This window comes from Venturia canescens, chromosome 5 (assembly GCF_019457755.1).
Source record: "Venturia canescens isolate UGA chromosome 5, ASM1945775v1, whole genome shotgun sequence".
Taxonomy (NCBI): Eukaryota; Metazoa; Arthropoda; class Insecta; order Hymenoptera; family Ichneumonidae; genus Venturia; species Venturia canescens.
In genome coordinates this window covers 17,152,724-17,166,583 of record NC_057425.1, presented here as the reverse complement: position 1 = coordinate 17,166,583, position 13,860 = coordinate 17,152,724, and positions in this window count along the sequence as shown.

The window sequence follows — 13,860 nt, the reverse complement described above, 5'->3', positions numbered from 1 at the left end:
TATAATCAATTTTATTTTTTTCATAAAAGAAGTTTCAATAAGTTTCGAGCCCAATTCACGACAATAATACATATAATAAATATAAAACCTCAAAAGTGGATTAATTGATCTCATATCATATACAGTGTACTGAAAGTGAGTAAAATGTTGAGAAGTGAAAAAGTGAATAATGTCTTGTGAAAATTAAGAATTATCTGTTCTACTTCGATATCATTAAATAACGGTACAGTGATATCAAATCGAAACAATGACGTCAACACGAATGAGGTTAACCAAGCAACATTGCGATACATGCTTCCAGGAAAATTATAACAAATTCAAAAATGTAGTTTTTGTGACGTGCGAAGGACAGGAGGGATGATTTGTGACCGTTGAAGTTCGTGAACATGTTTGTATTTGCGATTCGAGGCTTGGAGAAAAGGTACAGTTTCATCGATATATGAACAAATGTAAATTTTGTGACTTTGGTTGTTGAAGATTTTGGTCGTTAAAATAAAGCCCTCGACAGTAGTAAAATTAGGTACAACTCTAAAAACAATATTTCATTGAAAATACAGGCTCAGGTTCTTTTGGGTGAAACTTCGCAGGCTACCAACTTGGCTGTTTTTTCTAAGAGACGACATGTTGCAGTTCGTTATACAGCTAGACGGCATAGTAAAAACTTTTGATCGTAGATCAAGAGAAAATATTGGTGTTTTTGCTGTTTGGTGAAATCTGAAATTTGAATTCTGGCTTAAGATGCATTTGGCCATCAACTGGCTTCAGAATCAAAAGTAAGTTTTGATGACTCCCTACTAGAATTTTTATTTTTCGATATCTCGCAACAAAAATTGTAAGTGCTGGTCACAAAGAATTTTTATGTCTATGAAAAAATCGATACCCCTAGGGAAAAAAAAGGTTGGGACAAGTACATTGATGGTCCCTCGATTGCTGATAATTCCACCCATAAAAAAAACTTTAAACAAAATTTTTTTTTAATTGTAAAAAAAAATTATTTCATAAAAAAAAATACAGAACAATTCGAAAAAAATTTTACAAATCTTGAAAAAACGTTATGTTAAAAAAAAACTAATCTGCATCTATTTTTTAAAGTGTCAAAAGAATCAAATAACGAGTAAAAAATAATAAACCGAAAAATCGCGCGTGAAATCATTTTGGAAAGCGATGCCTCATTCTTCTTATGAGATTCGAACAGCTAAATCAACTGAAAAAAATTCCATCTAATTTACGTGCGGCATTAAAATTTATTATATTAATTCGAGGCCAAGTATTTTCTAATGAATTGAAAAAAGTTACCATTTGATTTACGTGCAGCACTAAAATTTATGATATCGATCGGTGGACAAGTATTTTATTAGTAACTCCAAATTTTGACATTATTGAATTGTTCTAAGAAGCTTTCAAATCCAAAAGAATCACATGCGAGCTAGTCATTTCTTACTCTATGGTGGCAGAGACTTATAAGAAAATCGATTCTTCTCAGACTTTCAGGATCCTCTGGTATTATTCACAAAATTCGACGTCGATTGGATCGATACAAATTATGTTTAAATATGTGTTAAAAGTACTTGTCCGGCCCATCACTTTCCGTTTAAATTGTTTATCCAAATAAAAGTCAGAGCTTGTCTAGAACTGATGGATCCCAAGCATTCATGCAGAGGGAATTGAGAGAATTATCTTCAAGTAATTTTTACTTAATTGCACTAATTTAATAAAAAACGGAAACAAATTATTCCGCAATATAGAAGGGATATTATTGTGCATCGATAAATGAAAAAAATTGTACATAATGTATATGTTCAAGCTTCCAAAATAACTCTGCAGTTTACATTCGATGCGGGCAATTTTTACTTCCCACTTATTCTTCCAGCGAACGAGTTCCATTCGGAATAAGAACTAACCTATACTACTATTAAAAACATAAAATTAATAATGAATCGCATTTCAACAAACTTTTAACGAGATACTGCCGTGCCATTTCGTTTTTTTATGATTTATTCTTTATTAAATGAATAGTGATGGGCCGGACAAGTACTTTTAACACATATATTTAAACATAATTTGTATCGATCCAATCGACGTCGAATTTTGTGAATAATACCAGAGGATCCTGAAAGTCTGAGAAGAATCGATTTTCTTATAAGTCTCTGCCACCATAGAGTAAGAAATGACTAGCTTGCATGTGATTCTTTTGGATTTGAAAGCTTCTTAGAACAATTCAATAATGTCAAAATTTGGAGTTACTAATAAAATACTTGTCCACCGATTGATATCATAAATTTTAGTGCTGCACGTAATTCAAATGGTAACTTTTTTCAATTCATTAGAAAATACTTGGCCTCGAATTAATATAATAAACTTTAATGCCGCACGTAAATTAGATGGAATTTTTTTCAGTTGATTTAGCTGTTCGAATCTCATAAGAAGAATGAGGCATCGCTTTCCAAAATGATTTCACGCGCGATTTTTCGGTTTATTATTTTTTACTTGTTATTTGATTCTTTTGACACTTTAAAAAATAGATGGAGATTAGTTTTTTTTTTAACATAACGTTTTTTCAAGATTTGTAAAATTTTTTTCGAATTGTTCTGTATTTTTTTTATGAAATAATTTTTTTTTACAATTAAAAAAAAATTTTGTTTAAAGTTTTTTTTATGGGTGGAATTATCAGCAAACGAGGGACCATCAATGTACTTGTCCCAACCTCTTTTTCCCTAGGGGAAGTTTATGGTTTGATATCACGTCTTTTTTCTCAAAAGATCCTTATTTATGTTCAGATGACTATAAGATTTTAGTTTAAATATCTATGAATTGTTTATAATTTTCGGCGTATAACGTTGGTTTTCACGAAAAAAGACCTATTGTTCGTCTACATTATACTGAAAATATTTCGATAGAGGTTTATTCTTGGACTTTGGTGATTTTTCTCTTTGTCTTCTAATATGTTTCGTCCATTGGGAACTCAAGAGCATGGAGCAATGCGTGTTGCGGGCCGAGATATGATTTTCGGCTGATAACGTTAGGAAAAATAAAGGAAAAGAGGAAAGATAGATCAAATTCAAGACACAACAAATCCAACGGAATTGGCCCTTTTTAAATGTTGCTTTTGCATTCTGAATCTAGACATTTTCGTGTCATTCAAAACGAGTCCCCGATGAAATATATTTCCAAAGTTTGCAAGTGACCGCTGAGATCCAATTATCTACAGTTTGATAGTTGCTGAAAAAAGGCACCCGGAAACATTTATTATGTCAGAACTCAAAGAAGCAAAAAAAACTGAGCGTACTTAATTCAACAGGAGTAACGGAATTCAAAGACGTTTAAGGTATCTGCATTGGTTTTGGAGAAAAACAATTTCAGGAGAATTCAGGAATGAATTTAAAAGTTTAAAAACTCAGAATAAAATAGAAAACGGAAAATTTAGGAATTTAGAAAAGCTGAAGACGTTTGTGATGAATTTTTGAGATTACATGTTACGGTTGGAGTAAAAAATTTAAATGATTGGCACACATGCTGCGACACAAAAATATGAAAGTTTGGAGGTATTCGCTTCATACCGCAGTAATACAAACTTCAATAGTATTTAAAAAGAAATACTTTAAAACTTGCTAAACCAAGTTCTATTACTCATTCTCATAATCAAAGATAGGGGGTGATACTTAACACACATATTTATGCATAGAAATTTCAGAGTTCGCAGGTATCTGCTGCGATTCAATGTATCTGCGCAATAAATTTTGAAGACAGCAATTTAAAATCTATCGATAAATGAGCAACTGAAGACTTCTGTGATGAGTTTTTTACTTCATGTATATGTTACAGTTAGTTTTAAAAAGTAAAATGAGTGGCACAGTATATCAATTTTATAATTCGCAGATTTTTGCTGTATTTCAATAATCCAAATCTATAGTATTATAGAGAAAAGTTGGCAAAAGTCATGATGTTACGTTGAAATGACATAGCGAACATTGTATTCAGAAATTCTGTATGTTCCCATGGATGTTAGCAGGCATTATATTTGATCGCATCCAAAACGGAGCAACTGTAGACTTAGTGTAATGAATATTTTCACTAATAATTCCACATTTGTAGTTTGCAAAGTGGGAATACTCAACATACATGTCATTTCATAAGTATTGTTGTCAAAATTTGTGTTGGCCTACTGCATTCCAAAGATTCGACTTTTCATATGATCAGCAAACAAAGCATCCAAAGACTTTTTGGAATTAGTTTCAAAATTTGTTACTCGACAGACCAGGTGGAAAAAGAGTAACTACACTTATATCAAGACCAGAAACTGTTTTGAGAATCTGATGTACAAAATGTGAGATTGATGATCATAGCTGGAAACCTCTTGAATCACGTTACTACAATCAGCATGAAGAAATAGTAGAAAATCATAGGACACATATTAAGCAATTAATTAATGATATGTATCGATCCGCTGCAAACCGATGGAGTGAAAACAAGGATCGGAGAGGGCAGAGCCAAACTGAATATGAAGCAAAATATGGGAAACATGAGAAATAAATTAGAAAACATTTATTCAATTAAAGTTTACAACATCATTCTAACAGTTCTGTGTGTTTTTGTTGTATTTATTCATATATATAATCTTACGCCTTCATATATATAACCTAGCCTACTGACGATATATTTACACTGGACAATATTTCTCGCACTCTGTTTTAATTGAAAGATTATTTTAGTTAACGCTTATTTCCAGTCGAACAAAATCATGAAATCTTGAAGTTTTCGTTGACATATGCATCGCGCATTTTTTATATCCTTTTTCGCACACATATCACAGACTACATTTACGCGGCCGCTTTGATACTGGTTTAGTATATCACAAAATTTAACGAAATAAATAGTAATATGCACTTCGTTAGATGACGAAAATTATTTTTAGTTATCCCGCACGCACTTCGTAACATCATAACCCCAAACGTCAACATGACGTGAAACTTCGGCTGGTGACTTTCGAGCTCTCGGCATGTGACGTCAGTCCGCGACACCGCCGCGAAGTTAGACCGAGGGACATGAGGCCTTTGATGGTATTATATACAGACATGTCAAATTTCTAAATGTGTTAGTAACTTTTGCATAATCTTGAGCCTGTGCAAAGTTTTTTCTCAGCAATTACGCTACTGATCGTGTTGGTTTCGGGCTCATTCGAAAGAGATTTTGAAATTTAGTCTCCAAACTAATTTTCGCTTAACAAAACATCTCTTGAGCTCCGTAATGCCAGAAAATGACATGCCAGTTTTACCCCCACCACCGCGAATCGTTTTATTCAGAGAAAAGATAGTCTCGGCGAGAGCCTCAGGCCAGCAGACGACAGGGCTGTCAATGTACTTGTCCCGAGACTCTACCGAGTCTCTTGATTCTCTTACATCTTAAATGCGTTAATGCAATTTAAATCTTATCCCCTAGGAAAAAAAAGGTTGGGACAAGTACATTGATGATCCCTCGTTTGCTGATAATTCCATCCATGAAAAAAACTTTAAAACAAAATTTTTATAACAAATGGGCAAAAAAATTATTTTATAAAAAAAAAACAGAACAATTCGAAAAAAATTTCACAAATGTTGAAAAAGCATTATCTTTAAAAAAAACTGAACTGTATCTATTTTTTAAAGTGTTAAAAGAATCAAATAACAAGTAAAAAATAAAAACCGAAAAATCGCGCTTGAAATCATTTTGGAAACCGATGCCTCATTCTTCTTATTTGATTCGAAGGGCTATATCAATTAAAAAAAAATCCATCTAATTTACGTGCAGCATTAAAATTTATTATATCAATTCGAGGCCAAGTATTTTCTAATAAATTGAAAAAAGTTACCATTTGAGTTACGTGCAGCACTAAAATTTATGATATCAATCGAAGGACAAGTAATTTATGAGTAACTCCAAATTTCAACATTATGGAACTGTTTTAAGAAGCTTTTAAATCCAAAAAAATCACATGCAAGCTAGTCATTTCTTACTCTATGGTGGCAGAGACAATCGATTTTTTTCAGACTTTCAGGAGCTACTGATATTATTCACAATATTCGACGTCGATTGGATCGATAGAAATTATGTTTAAATATGAGTTAAAAGTACTTGTCCCGCCCATCACTTTCCATTAAACTTACTATATTTAAATAAAAATCAGGGCTTTTTTAGAACTGTTGGAGCACAAATATTCATGCAGAGGGAATTTAGAGAATTATCATCAAGTAATTTTCTCTTAATTGCACTAATTTAATAAGAATGGAAACAAATTGTCCTGTAATATACAAAAGATGTTATTGTGCATCGATAAATAAAAAACATTTTGCACATTAAATATGTTGAAGCTTCCAAAATAACTCCCCAGTTTGTATTGCTCTGACGGCAGTTTTTACTTCTCACTTCTTCCAGCGAACGAATTTCATTCGGCATAACTAACCTAAATCGCATTTCAATAAATTTTTAACCGCATTCTCCCGTACAGTTTCGTTTTTTTATGATTGATTTTTATTTGATTTAAATGAAAAGTGATGGGCCGGACAAGTACTTTTAACTCATATTTAAACATAATTTCTATCGATCCAATCGACGTCGAATATTGTGAATAATATCAGTAGCTCCTGAAAGTCTGAAAAAAATCGATTGTCTCTGCCACCATAGAGTAAGAAATGACTAGCTTGCATGTGATTTTTTTGGATTTAAAAGCTTCTTAAAACAGTTCCATAATGTTGAAATTTGGAGTTACTCATAAATTACTTGTCCTTCGATTGATATCATAAATTTTAGTGCTGCACGTAACTTAAATGGTAACTTTTTTCAATTTATTAGAAAATACTTGGCCTCGAATTGATATAATAAATTTTAATGCTGCACGTAAATTAGATGGATTTTTTTTTAATTGATTTAGCCCTTCGAATCAAATAAGAAGAATGAGGCATCGGTTTCCAAAATGATTTCAAGCGCGATTTTTCGGTGTTTATTTTTTAATTGTTATTTGATTCTTTTAACACTTTAAAAAATAGATACAGTTCAGTTTTTTTTAAAGATAATGCTTTTTCAAGATTTGTGAAATTTTTTTCGAATTGTTCTGTTTTTTTTATAAAATAATTTTTTTGCCCATTTGTTATAAAAATTTTGTTTTAAAGTTTTTTTCATGGATGGAATTATCAGCAAACGAGGGATCATCAATGTACTTGTCCCAACCTTTTTTTTCCTAGGGGAAGTTTATGGTTTGATATCACGTCTTTTTTCTCAAAATTGCCTTATTTATGTTCAGTTGACTATAGGATTTTAGTTTAAATTTCTATGAATTATTTATGATTTTCGTCTTATAACGTTGGTTTTCACGAAAAAAGACCTATTTTTCGTCAAAATTGTACTGGACATATTTCGTCACAGGTCTGTCCTCGGACTTCGGCGATTTTTTCCCTTGTACTCTAATATGTTTTGTCAATTAGGAACCAAAGAGCACGGCCGCAAGCGGGTTGGAGGCCGGGATATGATTTTCGGCTTATAGCGTAGGTTTCCACGAAAAAAGACCTATTTTTCGTAAAAATTGAACTGGAAATATTTCGTCACAGGTCTGTTCTTGTACTTTGGCAATTTTTTTCCTTGTACTCTAATATGTTTTGTCAATCAGGGACACAAGAGCACGGTCGAAAGCGGGTTGGAGGCCGGGATATGATTTTCGGCTTATAACGTTAGGTTCCACTAAAAAAGACTTATTTTTCGTAAAAATTGTACTGGAAATATTTCGTCACAGGTTTGTTCTTGGACTTTGGCGATTTTTTTCCTTGTACCTTAATATGTTTTGTCAATTAGGAACCAAAGAGCACGATGGAAAGCGGGTTGGAGGCCGAGATATGATTTTCGGCTTATAACGTTGGTTTCTACGAAAAAAGACATATTTTTCATCCAAATTGTACTGAAAATATTTCGTCACAGGTCTCTCCTTGGACTTTGGCGATTTTTTTCCTTGTACTCTAATATGTTTTGTCAATTAGGAACCAAAGAGCACGGTGAAAAGCAAGTTGTAGGTCGTGATATGATTTTCGGCTTATAACGTTGGTTTCCACGAAAAAAGACCTAAATTTCGTCAAAATTGTACTGGAAATATTTCGATAGAGGTTTGTTCTTGCACTTTGGTGATTTTTCTCCTTGTCTTCTAATATGTTTTGTCCATTGGAAACTCAAGAGCATGTAGCAATGCGTGTTGCGGGCTGAGATATGATTTCCGGCTTATAACGTTAGTGAAAAGAAAGGAAAAGAGAAAAGATAGATCAAATTCAAGACACAACGAATACAACAGAATTGGCCATTTTTAAATGTCGTTTTTGCATTCTGAATCTAGACATTTTCGTGTCACCCAAAACATGCCCCCGATGAAATATATTTCCAAAGTTTGCAAGTGGCTGCGGAGATCCATTTATCTACAGTTTGATAGTTGCAGAAAAAAGGCACCCGGAAACATTTATTATGTCAGAATTCAAAGAAGTAAAAAAAACTGAGCGTACTTGATTCAACAGAGCAACGGAATTCAAAGACGTTTAAGGTACCTGCATTGCTTGTGCAGGAAAACAATTTCATTTCAGGATAATTTAGAAATAAATTAGGAAATTCAGAAATTTAGCATAGAATTTAGAAAAAGGAAAATTAAGATAATTAGTAAAGCTGAAAACTTTTGTGATGAATTTGTAATATTACATGTTGCGGTTGGAGTAAAAAATTTAAATAATTGGCACACATGCTGCGACACAGAAATATCAAAGTTTGAAGGTATTTGCTCCATACCGCAGTAATACAAACTTTAATACTATTTGAAAAGAAATACTTTAAAACTTGCTGAACAAAGTTCCATTACATATTACCATAAAGATAGGGGGTGATACTTATTAGCACATATACCTATCCACAGAAATTTCCAAATTCGCAGGTATCTGCTGCAATTCAATGTATCTGCGCAATGAGTTTGGAAGACAGCAATTTCAAATCCATCCATAAATGAACAACTGAAGACTTTTGTAATGAATTTTTCACTTCATATTTATGTTACGGTGCGAGTCAAAAAATAAAATGAATGGCACAGTATATAAATTTTATAGTTTGCAGATTTTTGCTGTATTTCAATGATCCAAAACTATAGTATTAGAGTGGAAAGTTGTTAGAAGTCATGATGTTACATTAAAATGCCATAGCGCACATAAGATTCAGAAATTCTGTAGGTTTCCATGATGTTGGCAGGTATTATACTTAATCGCATCGAAAACTGAGCAACTGTACACTTATCGTAATGAATGTTTATCACCAATAATTCCACATTTGCAGTTTGCAGAATAGGAATACTCAACATACACGTTATTTCATAAGTATTGTCAATATTTGTGTTTGCCTACCGCATTCCGAAGATTCAACTTTTAATGTTATCAGCAAAAAATGCATCCAAAGACTTTTTGGAACAAGTTTCAAAATTTATTACTCGACAGACTAGGTGGAAAAAGAATAACTACACTTATATCAAGACCAGAAACTGTTTTGAGAATCTGTTGTACAAAATGTGCGATTGATGATCATAATTGGAAACCTCTTGAATCACGTTACCACAATCAGCATGAAGAAATAGTAGAAAATCATAGAACACATATTAGGCAACCAATTAATAATATGCATCGATCCGCTGTAAACCGATGGAGTCAAAACAAGGATCGGAAAGAGCAGAGCCATAGTTAAAAAGAAAAAAGACAGCGCAATTGAAAGAGAACAGAAATCAAAATTGTTTCATGTATCTGTGCATTAGTTTCTGAAGACAGTAATTTCAGATCTATTCAGAAATAAGTAGGTGAAGACTTTAGTAATGAATATCTTCGTTAATATATTCCAGTCGGAACCAAAAAGTTAAAAGATTGGCATACCTGCTATTTCACAGAAATATCAAAGTTCATAGGTACTTGCAACGTACCAGTTATACAGACTTTGGTGCTATAGGGAAAAACACTTCAAAATTACATGAACCACATTTTTGAAACTTATTATGACACATTAAAAAAAAAAGTGACAGATACGATGCATGTTGAAGCAAGCAAAATGTTGTAATTTTGTATGTCTCCATGGTTATCCGCAGACAAAATATTTGATCACATCCAAAAATGATCAGGTGTAGACTTACAGACATGAATTTTTCAACCCACAATGCCAATCGCAAACATGGTCTGGAAATATTCAATATACATGTCGCTTCATCACTTTGTCGAACTTTAGAGATGTTCATTGCATTTCGAAGATACAAATTTTGATATCATGAAAATTAAGCATCCAATGACTTATTGAAATAAATTTCCAAATTTATCATGTAACAACTTAAGTGAATATATCTATGCATTTACATGGCCCAAAGATTTTTCAAAACTTGGGTGTATGAACAAGCTATCATGAAGGCTTTTTGTTATAAATATTTCAAATTATCTTGTTGAAATTAATATAAAAAAATAGAAATACGAATATTTCTCGTATTGTCTGGAGAATAAATAGAAATTGGTATGACAATATGGTAAGCTAAGGAGGTGGAAAAAAGGGACCGGTGAACACAGCCAAACTAAATGAAAGAAATTATGACAACAATACATTGAATTACTTGACCAAAGTTTTTTAAAATTTATTTGAATTCGTTTACATACAACCATCCACCTCTTTATTAAATGTAATTACACAACATAGAATTTCTGTTTGGAAAGAACGTTTTAGAGGTTATAATGAACGAACGTTTTTTTTCTCATTGTTATTATTATTATTATTCAACACTAATTAGTCACGTCATTAATAATATCGATTCCTTCCACTTTTCAATAACCACTTTTATTTTTCTACACTCTGCACGCAACAGCACTCCGGCGGTCATAACCTCAAACGTCAACATGACGCGAAATCTCGCAAATTTGCTATCTATGTATATATTACGATATCGAAGTAGAACAGATAATTCTTAATTTTCACGACACATTATTCACGTTTTCACTTCTCAACATTTTACTCACTCTCAGTACACTGTATGAGATCAATTAATCCACTTTTGACGTTTTATTTATTATAGATATTATTGTCGTGAATTGGGCTCGAAACTTATTGAAACTTCTTTTATGAAAAAAATAAAATTGATTATATCCACTGCTATTTCCAACAATGTTTTATTTATTTCAACGAAATTTGCAAATCTTGCACCGTTGATCCACGGGGCTACGATCGCTGTCACTTTATAGTAACATAACAGACGATAACAGACGGTATACAAGAAAACATTGAGGACTATCAGAAACTTTCTCATCTGCGATTGGTCGAGACGGATAGATTCTCACCGCTGATTGGTTATGATGGGCATCAAGAAGCCTTTGTATGTATCGGTCTGAACCCATATACGGATACGTCAGCTGCGTAAATGTGTTGGTACTTTTTGCATAATCTTGAACCCGTGCAAAGTTTTTTCTCAGCAATTACGCCACCGATCATGCTGATTTTGGGCGCAATCGAAAGAGAATTTCTTAATTAGCTGAAATTTCAATTTTCAAATTGCGACATAACTCCTGAGCTTCGCAATTCAAGAAAATGACATGTCGATTTTACCCCCACCACCGCGAATCATTTTATTCAGAGATAATATAGTCTCGGCGAGAGCCTCGGGCCAGCAGACGACAGGGCTGTCAATGTACTTGTCCCGAGACTCTACCGAGTCTCTTGATTCAATATCTTGAAATTACAAATTCTATAAGGTAATCAAAATTTTGATGAAAATTGCGACAAACGTTAATGGAAGTGAATAATATTGGGTACAAAAACAAAAGTTATAATTACATGTGATGAAGCAATTAACTCTTTTCAGACCATCTTTGACATGTCTAAGAATCTCGTCGAATGTGACTACGCACTGAGAGCGACGTTCATATCTGGTGATAAGTACTTGATAGTGGCTTTGAACAATGGAAAAATGTTGATCATTGACATCACCTCGAGTGACGTTTTGGAAGAATTTCAGCATATACGAAATAATTTCAGTGTCACATTAATTCCTGACATGGTAAATTGAATAGTTTATTACAATTTAAATAGTGATTTATTATTTAACATGATTCTTGAAAATCAAAAAGTAGTCCGTATATTCATGACATAGCTCAGTTTTCTCTGTATATTAAAAAAAAAAATAATATATTGTCGACTTCCAACGCATATAGGTCATCTAGAGGAACAAAAATGTAAAGATGCAGCAAGATCTTTACTACAGTCGTCTCCGCATCTTCTAGAATGCAGAAGTGTCTATTTAAGTGGCAGGCGGTTCAGTACTCAAGTGAACGGCTTCACATCAGCAGAAGTCTTGGAAAGGTTCGGTGCTTCAAATGCAATGAGTATGAAATCCTTTATAATTTAATACAACTGAGCCCGACTATTTTTCCATATCTTGAGAATTATATAAAAAACAAATTCAAAAGACAGGGGAGAAAATTTTCAGATTCCTCATTGTTTGAAATTCCTTTGCTTCTATTTTTCTTCACATTTTTACCTTTTTCAGTACAAGAGAGATTAATATAATGAAAGAGAATTCAATCTTGCACTAAACTTTATAAAACATAAAAGTTCAGATGAAGTACAAAAATAAAAATAATTTTCTTACAGAATTTGGTCGTTTTCAACTATATTTAAAGATCTTAATTTGGAAATCGTTCAATTTATATCCAAAACTAAGAGAAGAACTCAAAGTCATTTATTTTGTTGTGTAAGAAAATGTTTTGTGAAAAAAATTAAGCTGTATGAGAAAAATTAAGCTGTAACCGAATGGTTCCAAATAACTTCGTTAAACTAATTATTATTATTATAGATTTTGTTACAGTAAGTTGCAACATAGTGGAAACAACGCCCCTGGAAAATTTGCCAAGTCACTCTGGTTCTGAGAAAAATGGAAATAGCCTTTGAGCTTGGTATCCATATATATATTATAAATCTAATATTATCAGCTGATTATTGTTAATTAGAGTTGAGCATCTTGGCACATTTCTCAAAAGAGCCAAATTTCTGTCGAATTTTACGTAAAAAAGGTGATGTTTTTTCAAATTCAACTGACCATTAGAGGAAAATGACAAAAAATTGTTTCTATAATTCAACTTTTGTATATTGATTCCTAAAAAACATTTTTAACGGTCCAGGTCGACGATAATATGCGTCAGAAAACAATACAATTGTGCTACAGTATGATATACGGTAGGGGGACGAGGACTCTTGCGGAAACTCTTGCTGTTACCGAACGAAAAGCTGAGGAAATTTTGGAATCATTCATGGGGGCTTATCCAGGAATTCGTCAATGGCTAACCCGAGTGATTGAGCAAACTCGCACCGACTGTTACGTAACAACTTTGATGTCACGTCGCAGATTTCTTCCGGCACTCAACAGCAAAAAATCCAGTGAAAGATGTAAGGGGCAGTAATTTTTTCATCATGTTTTTTCATGGATTTGATATATGTAAGAAAAGTGCGGAAAATCAAATTAAAGAATAATTACATTTTTTTATTTCCCGGGATTGTATTTTGAAATATTTCCGAATGAGTTATTTCGAAAAAATTCAAATTATTACCATACTTGAATGAAAACGTAAATAGCAAACTCAAAGCGTCCATACGATTATAGACAGAGCACAAGTTTTTAAATGTTCAATGTTGCAGCTCAAGCTGAATGACAAGCAGTCAACACACAAGTTCAGCGGCGGATATAGCGAAAAGGGCTATGGTACGAATTAATGAAAGTATACGTCGTGAATCAAGAGACGCGGTAGCGGCTCGACGCCAAGTATTAAAAGGAAAAACTGCAGCGCAAAAGAAAAGCCAGCGCGA